Consider the following 14,069-nt stretch of genomic DNA (forward strand, 5'->3'; position numbering starts at 1 on the left):
CATGAGTTCATGTGGGATGGACTAGCCAAGAACCAAGAGGTGAGTAGGGAGTGGACAGCTACAGGAGAAGCCCTGTCCAAGCCAGGAGAGTTGAAGACAACTGGGTCCAGCAAGGGAGCCACCAAAGTCCCCCCAAAGTGGCCAAATGATTCTCAGTTTTAAATATCTGCCAGGCCCTGAAAGCTGGAGCCAGGTTAACACAGTACCTGTTCACATAAAAAACATCCCTAAGTCACTCATTTCCTTTTCTTTCCCTTGTTTCAATCCCTTAGGATGTAGCTATAGCAGCCAGCAAATGGGGGAGTAGGTGACAGATAGAGAAAGAAAACAGCACACCCTCTCACTCTGCAAGAGTCCAATCCAAATATGGGCCTCAGAGAGGGGATGAGAGATGATTTGATATTAAATGAACTTGCAAGCTACTGTTATAGTCTGAGATTGACCATTTTAATTTCTGAATATAGACAATGTTTGTGATTTAAAGTGTAGATAGAAATTTTTTTAAATCTAAGAGTAATCTTACTAGGTATGGAGCCTACTTGAGGCCTAAATTTCATCCAGAACCAAGAGAATACCCACTTCCCTTTTCCCAGTGCATTTTAAAGAAACAACAGGAAAAAAAAATGTAAACTGTGTTTTGATTGATTTCCTAAGTTGTGCTGTTCAAAATACTGTAACAGGGTTGTTCAGTCGCTCAAAGTCATGACCAACTCTTTGCAACTGCATGAACTGCAGCACACCAGCCTTCCCTGTCCTTCACTATCTCTTAGAGCTTGCTCAAACTCATATCCATTGAGTCAATGATGCCATCCAACCATCTCATACTCTGTCGCCCACCTTCTCCTCTTGCCCTCAATATTTGCTAAATACGATGGTAGAAAATCACGGCAGATAGAATGGATTTTCTTTCTTGGATGAGGTCTGGACCTTTGAAATGACCAAGTGATATATTGCAGGTGGACCTGACCAGGTCTGCCAAGGACTGACTGGACTAGCATGACATAGGAGCAACAGAACAAGGCCCAGGGGCTTCACAGCGTCATGCAAGGAGCACAGAGCTCTAAGCCACCCCAGAGACTTTCTTCTGGTTCAGCAGCAGCACACCCTCACGTGTCCACGGAGTATCTGGAAGAAGCCAAGAGAAAGATAGGAAAAGATCCTCAAAGGAAGATCAAGGTGTGCCTCAGCAGTGGCTCATGAGTACTGACGAAGGATAAGAGGACAAACATGACTCGTGGAGAGATGACAGCCTAGGAGCAGATATGTCACCCCTCACCTTCAAAGTCTTACCTAGAATTAGGATGCAACCTCAAATTGCTTCCATGTGGTTACACGAAGGGTTAAAATATAATTTAGATCTAACTGCAGAAAATAAAACAAGTTACATTCCTTGCACACTCAGTGTAGACACATACCTGCCACGTGTGGGGAAGCTTGTCCAAGACTTCTAAGGATCCTCTTGAAGTGTGTCTTTACACCGTGGATGATTAAGAAGCCTAGAAGAGAATCAGAGCTAAGTCACTTAGAGGCAGTTTCATGGGGTGAGGAGGTTGACTGTTAAATTTTGGCTGTTTGGGGAAATGCCAGTGGATAGTGTTCGACTGAGCCTGACAGACTACACGACATCCACTACTACAGAACTCTTAAATTCCATCTAGAACATTATAAAACCATCAGCAGAAGGGAAAAAAATAGAATGAACCAGCTTGTTTGGTCTGTTTTTGAAAATCAAATGTTCCAAATCCCAGAAGAAAACATAGGAAAGAGGAGGTAAAATGGGGAACTTGAGGTTCCTATCCAAAAAACTCTGGAAGTTTTAAAAGTATCAAGTCCATTTCTAATGAGAAAATGAAAGTAGATCAGTTGTGTCTGACTCTGAGACTCCATGAACTGTAGCCTGCCAGACTCCTCTGTCCATGGAATTCTCCAAGCCAGAATACTGGAGTGGGTAGCCATTCCCTTCTCCAGGGGATCTTCCCAACCCAGGGATCAAACCCGGGTTTCCTGCATTGCAGGCAGATTCTTGACCATCTGAGCCACTAGGGAAGCCAAAGAATACTGGAGTGGGTAGCCTATCCCTTCTCCAGGGGATCTTCCCAAGCCAGGACTCAAACTGGGGTCTCCTGCAATGCAGGTGGATTCTTTACTAGCTAAGCTACCAGGGAAGCCCATTTCTAATGAGAGAAGAAACATAAATCCAAGGAAGGGAATAGATTGTGGTAGGGGGTCCTATTTTAGAGACAGTGTTCAAGGGAAAAGTCGCTCTGCTAAGGCAACATTTGCGCAGAGACCAGGACAAAGTGAGCAACTGGACAGAGGCTGTGCTTTCCAGGCTGTGGGGACAGCTAAGGCCTTGTGGTAAGAGCCCAGGAACAGCAAAAAGGCCACTGCGCCTGCAGTGGGATATGTCCAGGAAAGACAAGCAAGACATGAAGGAAGAAGGAAAGGGCCAAGGAAAGGATTTGAATTTTAACCTAGAAGCCATTAGAAGGCTGTCTTTTTCTTTAATCAAATATTATAACGTGACACCAATGCATATTTGCATGCATTTCTCAGAAATAATACAGAGAAATCCCCTATATCTTTTACCCTGTTTCCCTCAGGGGTAACATCTTGCAAAGCTATAGTCCAATACCAAAACCAAGATATTGACATTGACAGAGCTAAGATACAGAATATTTCCATCACCAACCAGAAGAGTCCCTAAGATTGTCTTTTTATAGCCCTCCTATCCCACCTCCTTCTTAAACCCTGGAAACCACTAGTGTACAATTTTTATAGTGTTGTCATTTCAAAATTATCATACAAATGAAATCATACACAAATCTCTGGTGATTCATCCAGGTTGGGTATCAATACTTTGTTAGTTATATTGCTCAAGAGTTCTATGGTCCAGATCATTTAACCATTCACCCACCGAAAGGCACTACAGTATTACACTATTTCTAGTTTGGTGTAATATAAGCAAAGCTACTATAAACATTGGCACACAGGCTTTTGTGTGAGTAGAAGTTTTCCTTTCTCTGAAATAAATGCCCACAAGAGCAATTGCTGGATTTTATGGTCATTAGAAGTTAAGTTTTCTTTAAAAACCTGTCAAACTGTTCTGTAAAATGTTCTATACCATTTTACATTCCATCAGCCATGCATGAATGAGCTAGTTTCTGCAATCCTTGCCAGCATTTGGCATTGTCACTATTTCTTATTTTAGCCATTCTGTTTTTCTCTAATGATTAATGATGTTGAACATCTTTTCATGTGCTTAGATGCTAGCTGTATATATCCTTTCCCATGAAATGCTCCTTCATGTCTTTGGTCTATTTTCTGATTGGATTGTTTCATTTTTTTTATTGAAGTGTTTTGAAAGATTATATTCTTAATACTAATCCTTACTACAAGTCTAAATATATAGTCTGAAACTACTTTCTCACAGACTGTAGCTTATCATAATCTTAACAGGGTATTTCACAGAGCCCAGTTTTCTGATTGGATTGTTTCATTTCTTTTTATTGGTTTTAAAAGATTATATTCTTAATACTAATCCTTACTACAAGTCTAAATATATAGTCTGAAGCCACTTTCTCCCAGCCTGTAGCTTATCATATTATTAACAGAGTATTTCACAGAGCCCAAAGTTTTTAATTTTGCTAAGTTGAATTTATCAATTTTTCATTTTATGAATCATAGTTTTGATATAAAGTCTAAAAATGCTCTGTCTTGCCCTGGATCCTGAAGATATTCCAATTTTTTTCATAAAAATTTTATTTTTAAATTTTATCAATACATTTAAGTTCTTGATATATTTTGAGTGAATTTTTGTATAAGTCTAAGACAGGTGAAGTTTCATTTTTTGCTTATGGATGCTCAACAGCTTCAATACCTTTTATTGAGAAGGCTATGTCTCCTCCACTGAACTGGTTTTGCACCTTTATCAAAAATCAGTTTATATTTGTGTGGGCCAATTTCTGAGTTCTCTGTTCTATTTCATTGTTATACACATGTATCCCTCTGCCAAACTTACATAGTCTTGATTACTATAACTGTATGATAAATCCTGAAATCGAGTAGATTAATTCTTCCCACTCTATTCATCTATTTAAAAATTCTTATAACTATTCTGATTTCTTTGCCTTTCCATAAAATTTTTAGAAAAATCTGATTTACAAAAAAAAATTGTGCTGAAATATTGATACAAACTGTGTTAAACCTGTACATCAGTTTGAAGAGAACTGATATATTTGTTATGGTGAGTCTTCTAATCCATTAACATGGTATATACCTATTTATTTATATTTTCAATCAGTACTGTATGGCTTTTAGCATATAGTCCTACACATGTTTTGCTAGATTTATAACTAAGTATTTAAATTTTTGAGTGATTATAAGTGGTATTATATTTTTAATGTTGGTGTCCAGTTGTTCATTGTTATTATACAGGAATATAGTTGATTTTTGTAGGCTTATCTCATATCTTACTACCTTGCTGAACTCACCTATTAGTTTTGAAAGGTTTGTTTGCTTTTTTTTTAAGTCCCCTAGGGTTTTCTATATAAACAATCATGTCACCTGAAAATAGGGGCAATTTTATTTCTGATTCCATTCTGATCTCTATGATTTTAATTTCCTTCCCTTATCTTTTTGTACTGGCTGGCAGTTCTAGCAATATATTAAGCAAAATTGGTGAATGCAAACATTCTTGACTTTGTTCTTTATCTGAGGAGAAACAATTCATTCTTTCATCATTAAGGGTAATGTTAGTTATAGAATTTATGCAGTCTTTTTCAGATGCTTGATATCTAGTTGAAGTTCTCTGTTCTCATTTTTCTGAGAATTTTTATCAAAAATGGTTGATTTTGTCAAATGCTTTTTTCTGCATGAATGGATAGGATCATATGGTGTTTCTTTAGCCTGTTAACAAGGTGAATTGCAAGTACTGAACCAACCTTGATCCCTGGAATAAATCCTACCCAGTCATGAAATGTATATATCACTGAATTCTATTTGTTACATATACTGCTGAATTATATTTGTTAATATTTTATTAAGGATTCTTATGTCCATGTTCATGAAGAATATTTATCTCTAGTTTTCTTTTCTGTTTTATCTTTATCAGGTTTTGGTATCTCGGTAATACCACTTTCCTAAAATAAATGGTTTTCTGGAAGAGATTGTATAGAACTGATGCTACTTCTTTCAGTGTTTGTTGGGATTCTCTAGTGAAACCACCTGGGAGGGGATTTTTTTGTTGTTAAAATTATTTGTTCAATCTCCTTAATAGTTTTAGGGCTATTCAAACTATCTATTTAATGTTGAGTGAGTTGTAGTAGTTTATGTCATTCGAGGAGTTGGTCCATTTCTTTTAAGTTGTCAAATTTATATGTATAGAACTGTTCCTAGTATACTCATATTATTCCTTTGATGTCTGCAGAGTCTGTAATGATACACCTTATTTCATTCTTCACATTGGTGATTTGTGTCTTATCTGTTTTTTTCTTTGTCAGTCTTGTGAGATGTTTGTCAACTTTATCAGTCTTTTCAAATAACCAGAATTTTTTCATTGTTTTTCTGTTTTCAATTTTATTAATTTTTGTTCTTATTATGATTTCCTTCATTCTGCTTGCTTTGGACTTCAGGTATATTCAGCTCTTATTTTTCTAGGTTATTGAAGTGTGAGTTTAGATTATTGATTAGAGACTTTTCCTTTTTTCTAATGTATGCATTTAATGCTATCTAACATGCCTCTCAGCACTTCTTTACCTATGACCCACAAATTTCAATGGTGTATTTTTATTTTCAATCCATTCAATGTATTATGTTCCTTGAGACTTCCTTTGTGGTCCATGGATTATCTATAATGTGTGTAGTTGAATTTCCAAGTGTTCAGAGATTTACATGTTATTTTTCTATTACTGATTTCTAATTTGATTCCATGGTAGTCAAAGAATACATTCTTTAAGATTTTAATTCTTTAAAAATTTTTGAGACTTGTTTTCTGATCCACGATATGGTCAAATATATTACATGTTTCATGGTCACATTAAGAGAACGTGTGTTCTATTCCTGTGGGGTAGAGTGCTCAGTGAGTACCAATTAAGTCTGTTGGTCACTGATGCTGAGTTTTTTATCTTTGCTGATTTTCTGTCTAGTTTTCTATCCATTGATGAGATGGGGTATTAAAATCTTCAATCATATTTATAAATTTATTTTTTTTATATGTCATTTTTTTGCAACTCAGTACTTTAGGGCACACATCTTTAGGATGACTGAGTCTTATTGACGGTGCAACTCTTCTGTCAATATATAATATCCCCTCTCTACCACAAGTGTCTATTGTATCTGATATTAATATAGCAACTCCTGCTTACTATTATTAATGTTTGCAAGATACTTTTACCAATTCTTTACTTTCAACTTGCCAATATCACTATATTTAAAGAGATTTAGGAAGATACAGCACTGTAGTTGGGTGTTATTTTTTAATATGCTCTAACAATCTGTCTCAATTGCTGTATTTAGACCATTTATATTTCGTGTAATTATTGATATGTTAGGCCAGAAGCCAATAATTTCACTTTGTTTTTGGTTTTTCATTTCTCTGTTTTCTTTATCTTGTTATCCTTAAACATTTTTTATAATTCAATTTTGATTTATCTATAATATTTTTGAGTGTCTTTTTCTATAGCTTTTTTAGTGGTATCTTTAAGTATGACATCAAACTACATAATATATCACAGTCCAAGGGTGTCATCATATTAACAGTGTGAGTGAAATGTGTCATGAAACATGTCCTACTGAATATTTCTGCAAAAATGTGAGATTTGGTAAATCAAAAATCTAAACATCAGAATAAATGCAGCTATGTGAGATATGGTAGTTTTCTCCATATACACTCCCATTTCCTCCCACCTAGAACTACATACACATTCATACCTCCACTAAAAAGATAATTGAAATGTGAATTGGGATTAGTCAGGGGAAAAAATACATCACTTTGGATTGAAACACCAAGATTTCTGTCATTTGATGTATACTTTTTTGGATAGACAACTTTAAAGATAATTTTTAAGAGAATGTGTTTTATAATACATTAAAGTGGATAAAAATCTGAAAAATTGTTGGAAGTCTGAACAAATCCATTTAGCAAGAATGCAGACCATCAACCAGTCATAATCTGTTTCAGTTTTAAGTAGGCTTAAAAGAGATACCTAGGCTATTGTTCACCTTTTATAGGAAATTCATTTCAGAGAGATGAAATCAACTTGCACAAGGTTACGAGAGAGTCAGTAGTGACAAAGTTGAGCATAGAGCTGAGGTCTGATAACAATGAACTACAAAATCAGCAATAAAAATATTAAATTTTTATCTGTAGTATATCAACAGTCTGCTTAAGAATGAAGTTATGCTTCATTTCCTTAAGGAAGGCAAAATAAGAACATGGCAGATGGAATATCATCACTCATCTACATTGGAATTTAACCAAGACTCTGGGGTTTAAATGTACCCAAATGTAGCAATGTGCCAAAAGTAGCAACTGATAGCAAATAAATGGCCCAACCATACATATTATTGCAGGCACTGGTCCACAAGAAGTTCCCAACATGAAATTGTAAGAGCTAGTATGTCCTCTTCCATTGCGCATCAGTGAGTTTTCCCCATCTAACCAGACTATCACAGAGGAACAAATCTGAAGGACACTGACATATTTTCCACATTATGCAGTTTTTGTTCACTTCAGATGTGAAAACACTTGAGTTTGTACAAAAGGGACAGTCCTCAATTCTGAAAATATTTTTTATACTCTCTGATTCATTTTAAGAAAGATCAAACCTCTAGTTTGTAGCTCTCAGTGACAGGTTTCCTCTTTTAGTCACAAAAGCTTCTATGATCCAAACTTTGGAAAAAATTCTTTCTCTACATCTCCCATTTATATTCACAGTTAGATACTATAATTAAATAATAGAGTTTTGCTTACTTGGGCTCAAATCCATTAATTTTTTTTTCTTATTTTTACTCATCTCTTTCCTCTGAACTGTCTCCCAGTATTATTATTATCCTTGAGCACACAAATACACAGATCTGTGAATCTATAATGAGGTCTTCCTAATTTTTTTTAGGATAGATTTTGCTTTATTAAATGTCTAAATTGCCTCCACTTAGATACTACCTAAATAGGAACAAATATCCTATCCTACTGAGAAAAAAAGTCATCTTTTAACAGCTGACCTCCTAGCCAAGTATATGTATTATCTTCACTCCAGGGAAAAGCTTGGTTCACAAGCTAACTTGGGTTCCTTGACCTGATGCCAGCAAAGGATGAATGTGCTAATGGTCTGCACCAAAGTGAGAATTCAAATGCCCTTCCGGTCAAGCCCAGTGGACTGGCCAAATGATAAAGCACCATTCAGCATCTTATACAGACAGCCATCTGCCCTCCTCTCAGCCAGTGGTACCACATGTGCTGAGGAGCAGGACAAGAAGAAGTGAAGGTGCTAAACACCCCAACAGGGAAGGATGTGAATCAGATAGTAAAGCTAAGTTATACAGCTGCCTCTGTGTCCAGCTCTATCCAGACAGAACTTTTTTTTACAAGAGGAAAGGAAGCTTGCAGAATTTGTATTCACATGTCCAATGGTGTGCTCTCACCACATGCCTATGAAACCCCCTTGTCAACAGAGCTTTTACCCTTGCCTTTTTCTCCTTTTCAGGATTCCTACTCTAAATCCCCCACACACTTAGAGCAATGACCTCAGAAATATTGCTATAGCTGATGCAAATTATATTCTTTTGTTTACCTCCTGGAGTTGGGGTGGGAAAGGGAGGGAAGTGTAAAAGCTTCCAAAGTGGCAGCTAAAACCAAACCAGCTGAAGAAAGCTGTGTCTTCACATTTTTCACTAGTTTGCTGTGTCAATGCCCCTTGCTAATTTAGAATAGCCTTTGTGATGTTTTACATGAAAATATTAAAAGGTAAACCCCTATGCTGATGTTCTCAGACTGATGGTGAAGTTATACTTCTACCAGTGAAGAATCAGTGGGTGAGCAGACAACCTATAAATACCTTGTTCATTGTTAACAGGCCACATTTCTACATAAGAGGACTTACTTTCCTTTCCAGCCAGAGTACAGCAAAGATCAAATATATACACTATAAAATAACTGACATCTAGTGTGGATAAGATAACACATAAGATTATAATACATTTTACAGCACAAATTATTCCTGATTAGAAGCAAAATCCTGAAAATACACTAAATTCTAAATTTTGAAAACAGAGTAATCCCAAATCATCCCCTCCACAGATATATTAACGACTGAATGGATAAAGACATAAAAACTACATACCAAGCTGTGGATTAGGCTGGTAAATTGTGTCTCATCCTTTACCTCTGAGCACAAACTGAAAGCGCAGAATGAACAGTGTTCAGGCCACCTCTACAAAATAAGGTGAAACTCCTGGTTCTTACGCTGGTGTCATAGACAATTCACCCCATCTCTGAGGACTCAGTCAAACTAACTATATATTGTTGAGTAATATCTGTAACGAACTTTGTTAGATGATGGGGGGAAAAAACAAAGTCATTAAAACATATTAATAAAGAAGCTGTGATCTAACTACTTCAAAGTCAGAAAAGTCATTAGCAAAGAAAAAAGTAAAACAAGGAATGCATTCCAGAATGTTAGGGAAGGAGTTGTTATGACAAAACATGCATTTGTGTGTCAGTACGTAACACAGTAAATAGCACCTAAAACACAAAAACGTCAAAAACGATAGAAAACTCATCTTAGACATTGGAAATTCCTGGATCAGAAGGAAATGAACAGGAAGAGTTCAAGTCAAATGGTGGGTGGTCTCACCTAGAAACTGAGAGGACAGGAAGAACCTGAAGAGCAGGGTCTGCTGGCAGGCCTAAGCAAGAACAGGGCAGGCACTGGATTGTGGAAGGAGTCAGAGATAACAGGGGCCACACACTTTCATCTCAGGAGCTCAAGAATCAGGGCTTCAGCATCCACAGTTCAATTTGTCCTGGCTCAGTCTCCCCAGGTTGACCAAGGGTCTTTCTGTTGACAGATCTTGGATTAGTCCATGTAACATACTCATGACTCCCCAGGTTCTACCCAGGCACCTCTCCGGGCAATGGAAGGAGATTTCAGTGGCCCTTGTCTTTTCCTCTGCAAATTTGTCCCCAATGACAATATCTAAAATTTTTTTGTCAGGTGTGCTGTCTATGGAGCCACAAAAAGCTATGAAAGTATTCAAATGCAGAGATCTGGGTGAAAAACAAATATACATATGGTGCCTGAAACACAACCTTAGAAAAGCAAATCCAGTTACTCAGCTAGCGTGTAATAACTTCAGAGGATGGCTCATTTCCCGACTTGGTAAAAAAGATGAGATTCTATGAAGCACCAAGTATCTGAGAAGGATTGCTCCTGAAGACACATAAAATAAGGTGCGCATAGAGGAAGCTATTTTTATTGTAATCACTGATACTCAAACACAGTTTAATAAAAATACTACAATATAGAAAAGTGATTACCAGCATAAACTCTGGCATGTATGCTGAGTTGAATCTCTATGTAGGCGATCTTGGACAAGCGACCCCATCTATAAGCCCAGGTCTTATCTGTAAATTCGAAATAATATTAGCACTTACAGAGTCATTGTCTACTCAGCATCTCACTGAAAAAACCATGCCGCTCCTATTCTCAGGCTTCATGGTTCAAGTAGGTTCGGCCCACACCTCACTGTGCTGCGTTTTAGGGATGACTTCAGGCCTGAGCAACCACTGACCACTTCTGAGAAGCCGTGGGGTTCCCCATCACCCCAACAATGGCCAGAACACATTCTCTGTCTCCCTGTCCTTCTCTCTCGCCCTCTTGTTCACTTGAGTGCACGCTCCCCCTCTCTTTCTTCCTCTCCCTCTCTCCCACCCCCTCTCTCTCCATTTCTCTTTTTCTCTGTGACTGACTTTACTGAGGACTATTCAAACCTAATAATGTTAGGCAAGAGGAAAGCAACACTAAGACATGAGATGATAGAGCAAGATGAATGTCTGGAGATATCCTGGGAGTTTAAAGGTTATGCTCCCTTTCTTAACTTCAACTATTTTGAGAAAGTTCTTTGTCTAACCGACTACATGGAGTTTTTCAATATGTATGTGAGGAAGAAATGAGATAATGACCCATAAACACATATTACTGTGTTGGGAATATAGCAAATACTTAATAAATGTGAGCTATTTTTATGTCCAGAATGAGAGATTCTTTAAACTTGCTTTTCTAAGATGACCACATGAAAAGAAACAATTTTCACGGGACTCATTAAGATATCAAGGGTTTCTATTTTCAAAAAGGTCATAATCAATAATAAAAGATGTTAATAATAGCTCAAAGACATAGAAGAAGTCTCAAAAGACAGCAGATGACTTGACCTGAATAGAAAATACTTAAAGTATTCAGAGGAAAGAGAAAAATGAACCTCAGGCTGGCCTGGTTGCCAAAAGGCATCACAGACATAGTATTGAGCTGGGTTTTGAGGAGCAGGAAAGATCTGAAAAGTTGAAGGGAAGAACAGACAATATTCTAGGCATGAGTCTAGAAAAATATGGGTGATGCTACTAGAGCCAGGACACTCTTTGACCTATAACACAGGGCTTGAGAGGAAGGAAGGAAGAAGCCATCAAGGGAAGCTTAATAAAAAACCCAACGCAGATGACAGTTCTTAAGGGCAAGCTTAATCATATTTCAAAAACATTGCTTTTCACTGAACTCACTGGAGGTAAAAAGGTATAACATTAGGTTGTTCATGCAATTCACATTCATTAAAAAAAAAAATCAGTGAAACTTTTGGAAAGATTTTTACAACCAAATCATACCTCTTTGGATATATCATATTGATTTTTTTCCAACTGTAATTGCTCATTATTTTACTCACATTCTACAGCAAAAAAAAAAAAAAAAAATGAACATACAAATGAACAAATAAGCCCTAAGGCATAATATAACAGATACTGTGGTTTTCTCCTCAATATCCTTTCCTTAGCATGTAAGAGCTGTGCAGTTTGAGGAAGTAAGCCCAACTTCTGCAGTAGGTCCTGTTAAATTTAAGGGAACCACGGTTAATCCCATCCTCCTTTCCAGTGATGGCTTGGTGAACCCACACCTATACCAACCTATGAATGGCATTCTCCTGGAATCATGGTTTGAATACAGGAATGGACATATGACACAACATGAGCCAATGAAACATAAGTGAGATTTGCTTCTGGGAAAACATTTCCTCAATGTTATGAGAGAACTCTTAAAAGAGACGGTCTCTTTTCTCAACCTCTACGGGTGTCAGAGCTGGAACTGCAGATGCAACCTGCTTTCAATTTAAGAATAAATCTGACATACAGGGGAGGGCAGAGCTCGGGGAACTGCAGAGATAAGACGCTGAAGGCACAGGACAAGTTCAACCCAATTATCTGCCCTACCTCTAATGTCTAACTATGTGAGATGCCATGTTTCTCATTATTAAATCTGGTTGGGCTTTTAAAAAAAATACTATCCTAATTTCTTTAAGAATACTTCCAGTGACACGAGTATCACTTGCAAATGGCTGTGATCCAACAGGGCTTCCCAGGTGGTAGCAGTAGTAAAGAACCCACCTGCCAATGCAGGAGATGTATGAGAGGTGGGTTCAGTCCGTAGGCTGGGAAGATCCCCTGGAGAAGGAAATGGCAACCCACTCTAGTATTCTTGCCTGGAGAATCCCATGGACAGAGGAGCCTGGCGGGCTACAGTCCATGGGGTCACAAAGAGTCAGACACGACTGAAGCGACTTAGCACACAAACATGCACGCATGCACACAAGATCCAACTCTGCATCTCACTTAGTTGCTCTCCGGTTCGTCTTAGAGCCTCTGAAAGACCTGAAAGAGCAGAATCAGGACAGGTAAACAGGAAGAAGGGAGGTTCTATATGTATCTGTAAGCACTAGTTGAGGTGGTCCATTTCAGCTGGCAGAACACCATCCTCTAAAAAAACAGAGTGGTTAATTGTCAGAGTCACACAGACTGGTCCAGGCATTCTTGTCAAATGAGGGCCCAACAAAACTGAACATAAGCAAGGGTCTGATAAACACAAAAACTTTAGATCTTACAACTCCACCCTTCCTCTTTCCTCCTACACAGCTGCTGAGAGTAGGGGCATTTTATTCCCTGGTCATATTAGTAAAAAGAGTTCCTTATAGATGAGGCACAGCCTAAAAAGGGTTTTCTGAGCAAGCAAATGTTATAAAATCTGTAACTTTCTACATTTCACTGCCAAACAATGCTGTGGGGTGCAGAATCCCAGGACTACAATTAACTATTTAAGCCAAATATGACATGGGCATGTGAGCTCAGTAAAATGATGATGTTTACTCCCTAATTTTTTTCACTCCCTCATTTAAAAAAATCATTTTAAATGTTAACCTACAGAAATACATAAGTAATATAATGTATTTGACAACTTCTGAGGAAATTAGAGTAGCAGATAAACACTGATAAATGGTGATCAAGATGAAGCAGTTAAGCTGAAAAAAAAAAAAAAAACAAAAACAAATGAAAGCAGAACTCAGTGTGTAAGGGGCTGTAAAAACAGTAACTTGTAACAGATTTGATCACCTCGAGCCAAAGAAGAGCCAAATATGAGTACAAACTGTGAAAGAAGATTCTTCCCACAGTATTAAGCCAAAGAAATAACAAGATCAGAAAGATTTTTAATGTATACAATGTGATTGATAGCTAGAAAATGATACTCATCCATGGTTGAAATACCATTCTCTAAAAATATTAGTAAAAGTGCTGATGGACCTCACATATATGAAAACAACTTTAAATGTATTTTTAACATAAAATTTGATAACCCAAAAAATAATACTTCAGCACTAGAGGTGAAAATTCTAAGCACATAAACTAGCACTGTTTAGGCTTAAATAATGACCAAATCAATAGAAATGAACATACAAATGTATCTAGTGCTCAAAACACAAGACTGCTTAGAGAAATAGATGGGGGCAGGATACGTACAAAATTTAGAACATCT

The 14,069-nt window shown here is 37.2% G+C and overlaps 1 protein-coding gene across 10 annotated transcripts in view; it reads right to left on the reverse strand.

The window, feature by feature from the left end:
• The window catches only part of SOX5 (SRY-box transcription factor 5), a 1,103,086-nt gene that overhangs the window by 942,340 nt on the left and 146,677 nt on the right, over positions 1-14,069 (reverse strand). For all 10 annotated transcript variants that reach the window (XM_043882232.1, XM_043882231.1, XM_043882225.1 and 7 more), the window contains one exon: positions 1,416-1,496. The gene's annotated coding sequence lies outside the window, so the exon portion shown is untranslated. The remainder of the gene's footprint in view (positions 1-1,415; positions 1,497-14,069) is intronic.

This window comes from Cervus elaphus, chromosome 22, assembly GCF_910594005.1.
Source record: "Cervus elaphus chromosome 22, mCerEla1.1, whole genome shotgun sequence".
Lineage (NCBI taxonomy): Eukaryota > Metazoa > Chordata > Mammalia > Artiodactyla > Cervidae > Cervus > Cervus elaphus.